Genomic DNA, 4,233 nt, shown 5'->3' on the forward strand with positions numbered 1-4,233 from the left:
AATTTCTAGTAAAAAAAATTAATAAAATGCGACATAGACAATTAAATGCTATGTTAAAATTTATAAAATAATATCATTAAAATAGTCCAAAATTAATGTGAAATCATTTGTTTAAGAAAAAAACAATTTAATAAATATCACTTACATTCTACTCAACTTTCTATTAAGTTTGTACACGAAAAATTAGTCTAAGGACTAATGTGAATTTAATTCACAAAATTTAAAGAGTAAATAGAGTTGATTAAACTTCAGCATTAAATTAAAATTCGCTTACAAATAAAAAATTAAATTAAATATTATCAGCTACTGAACCCTATCAGCTACTGAAACCCACGTTCTCCATAGCCGCTGGACTAGCCTAACCTCACCTATTCAAAATAAAACTTCAACAACCACCGCAGCCACCACCACAACCTCCTCTGCCACAACCTCCTCCACCGCCGCCACCACCACAACCTCCACCACCACCGCCATGACCTCCACCGCAAGCAGAAGCTGTCATAATAACTACGCCACCGTCTTTGATTCCGCGGCTATCGCTTGTATGAGATTTTGGTTTTGGAGCAGTAGTGGAATTAGTTGTAGTTGCAGTTTTTGTTGCACGTGCATCTCTCTTCTTATCTACTTTCTCTTTAGCATTCTTCTTTCCACCACCACCGAAACAAAAACAATCCATATAGTTCGTTGCAGGAGAAAACGTAGAAGAAGAATAGAAGATCCACCCAAGAGAAGAAGGAAAAAACACAGTAGATTAGAAGAGGAAGTTGGAGGAAAAAGATGTAGAAGAAGAAAAAGATACACTAAAAACTAATCGCGTAAGATAAGAAAGAAAACATGTTTGGAGATGTTTAGCTATATATTGTTACAAAATTAATGTGGCCACCCAATAGTTCTATTTTTTTAAATATAGGAGAATAAATTTATAATCTTAATTCTTTTGCAAATTTTTTTTCTCTTTAACTACCTCTATTTCTAGTAGAAACAAATCCAAACACTTTNNNTTTTATTTTTATTTTTTTAGTTTTTTTTAATTTTACTATTAAAAATTTACTAAAGACACTAAAAATTAAAAATATTTAATTATTAGTTGAAATGAGATAGGGGGTGAAACAGAAAAGATTGAGGGATCAGAATCAATAAATGAGATAGGAGGGGATACAATGAATCCCGGCAGGGCCTGAATGGGTCGCAGATAGAGTGTCCGGAGTGCCCCTTATTAGTTGCAATGTTTATTGCTAAAGGGTATTATCGGGAATTGGCGTTGTTATTAATATTCTCTATATTGTTCTATTCAATCAATCTTTATTGTTTCCTTAAATAATGCTATAGTGTAGTGAGTGTGGTGAATTTGTGATCCTCCTCTTTAGCTTGCACTAAAAGTTTCAACTTTCTTGCCACCCTTTACAATACAATTCAGGCTCTACATAGATCAGAAATTGGCTTGGTTTCACAGGATACCCTTTCAATATCCCTCATTGCATTGCTTGCCACACTAAACAAGTTCCTAGGAGGAATGTCCAAATAAGGTTTTTGTGATTCTCTGATTAATTATTTCTTTTATCTCATACTCTATATGATTTATTACACCCTTTTGTGTTGGTATATGCTTTATTGTAAAGTATAATTATTGTTGAGTTTCTGTTTTTTATGTGCAATCACTTATGAGTAATGACAAACATATGTGCATTGACCATCTTAAATTGAAAATCGATGACGTTTTGGTTCAGGTCTCTCATATGTCATCGTCTTTTACATTGATGAAAAAATTTATGATGATACCTCAAAATACTTGACCATTTTCACACTGAGATCAAGGAAATTGCCTTATGTCTAGTCAGTTCTCTATCATTTAACTGTTTGGTTTCGAAGTCTAAAGTTCAAATTATATTTCTTAAGCGCATTTCTTTGATTCTTTGCAGTACTATCTCAACTGATCTGGATGGAGCTCCCTTTGGGTAAACATTTCCTACTTTTATCTAGCTGAATTCAGGAAAATTGCTTTTTACCAAGTGATATTGAAAAAGCTGAGATTGTTGATTTCTCGGAAAAGAATAGTTGTTATTTCATCTTTGCACAACTGCATACTATTTGTTGTATGAGGCCAATGAAAAGGAAATGGCAAAATAAATGCTAATCTCAATTGCTATTTGCTATATTTCTTCTGTCCTTCAGTTTGACCAACCTTCTAAATTATATATTCCTTCTAATTTGCACAACTGCTTTTTTTTGGCTTGTTAAGATTATCCTTGAGAGGGGGTGTTTGAATAAAGGATACCAAATCCTCTTTCTATGCAATTAAGGAAAATATCAAAGTTGTATAAATTATTAAGAGTAACGCATTCCCTCGTAAGGTATATGGCATTTCTTAGTTTGCTTACATTCTAATCAGCTGTTGAGTATGTTTTCTTTCATGTACATTACTTGATTTTTATGCTGTTGTAGTCTTTGTAATGTGAAATGTTTTGACATCCCTGAGCTCTCTGTTTGTGCATGAGACTACTAGTGTCCCCTTCAATGCATTCCTGTGGAGTGAAGTCTGGTAACTTTATTTTACTTCTTGTGTTGAAGCTTTTAAGCTGAACTGCTGAGCACAAATATGTTGCAGACAACTGTACTATTTGTGAGAGAACATTGTTGTTCAATTGACCCCTTAGCGGCATTCTTATGTTTCGATAATGCTAGTACTTTTATTTATTCCCCTTAATAGGTGCATTCATGCTCTCACACAAGCACATGTGTTGATGGACATAATCCACATATTATCAGGAAAGATTTGCCCTTCTCTTGGACTAATGTATATGAGGTCACTAGTATGTCTTCAGCTTTAGGTAAACAGAAGTTTTACCTAGTACTTTGCTGTGTTCTTCAGTTTCAACTATAGCTTTGGGATATTTTTTATTGTAAAATTGTAAATTAGCTTGCCATTTGATTCATCTCATCTTTTTAATACATGTTTGTTACTTCTAATTGGGTTGATCTTTCAGGACACCAAAATTAACAATATAATTAAATTATGCTTAATTTTTCATATATTCCTGACATTAGGATATAATCTTTATTAAAATTAGTAGAATAATTTAACCAATTTTAATTATACAATTTTTAAAACCGCATAAATTAACACTAATTTCATATAAACTTGTCAATTTAATAATTCCTTCATTAATATAACCAACAGAAAACCATGGTACTTTGAAGTTTGAAGGGATATATTTTTCATTCAAATTATTAAAGTGTATACAGACTATATACTATACTATATCTTAAATATTATAACACCTCATATCCATACTAAGACTCTTATGCTTGACGCATCAAACATAAATATATAGTTTGGTATTCCTTTGCTAGCAAAGGAAGTTTGAAACCAATTTCAAAATACAGAGACAGAAAAAATGAAAGACAGACACAGACCCATACTGAACCCTATCAGCTACTGAAACCCACGTTCTCCGTCGGCCATACGGTACCATAGCCGCCGGCGGACTAGCCTAACCTCACCTATTCAAAATAAAACTTCAACAACCACCGCAGCCACCACCACAACCTCCTCCGCCACAACCTCCTCCACCGCCGCCACCACCACAACCTCCACCACCACCGCCATGACCTCCACCGTAAGCAGAAGCTGTCATAATAACTAAGCCACCGTATTTGGTTCCGCGGCTACCGCTTGTATGAGATTTAGGTTTTGGAGCAGTAGTGGAATTAGTTGTAGTTGCAGTTTTTGTTGTACGTGCATCTCTCTTATTATCTACTTTCTCTTGAGCATTCTTCTTTCCACCACCACCGAAACAAAAACAACCCATATAGTTCGTTGCAGATTCTAACTAATGACTAAACTACTTCGACTGCTTAGTGCTTATTGCAATGCTTGTATTGGTTAGTTTAGTATGAAAGACAAGTTTAAGTTTCTGTTTCTATTAATAACAGCTTTTAGAACATGCGAGGATGTTTCCTCCTCTTTCTCCTTCACTAACACGTCTTCTTAATCAGGTAAGCAAAAATCTGCTAAACTACTAAAGCTCAATGATAAAATTGTGAAATAATAAGAAAAGAAGAGAGCGAGGAAGAATATTATATTTTGTAAGATTGTATTTTTTGATTGATTGAATTGAATTATATTATTAATGTAAAATTAAATATATATAGAGTATTGGCCTAAAAAAGATAAAAACAAATAAATATAAGATAAGAACAACTAAATATAATATAAGATAAAATAATAAAAAC

At 33.3% G+C, this 4,233-nt stretch overlaps 1 long non-coding RNA gene across 1 annotated transcript; it reads left to right on the top strand.

The window, feature by feature from the left end:
• Positions 1,164-2,995, top strand: LOC110271208. The gene is made up of 3 exons (XR_002361658.1): positions 1,164-1,526; positions 1,920-1,955; positions 2,708-2,995. It is a non-coding gene; the product is annotated as an uncharacterized LOC110271208 (long non-coding RNA).

Source organism: Arachis ipaensis, chromosome B04 (assembly GCF_000816755.2).
Source record: "Arachis ipaensis cultivar K30076 chromosome B04, Araip1.1, whole genome shotgun sequence".
Classification (NCBI taxonomy): domain Eukaryota; kingdom Viridiplantae; phylum Streptophyta; class Magnoliopsida; order Fabales; family Fabaceae; genus Arachis; species Arachis ipaensis.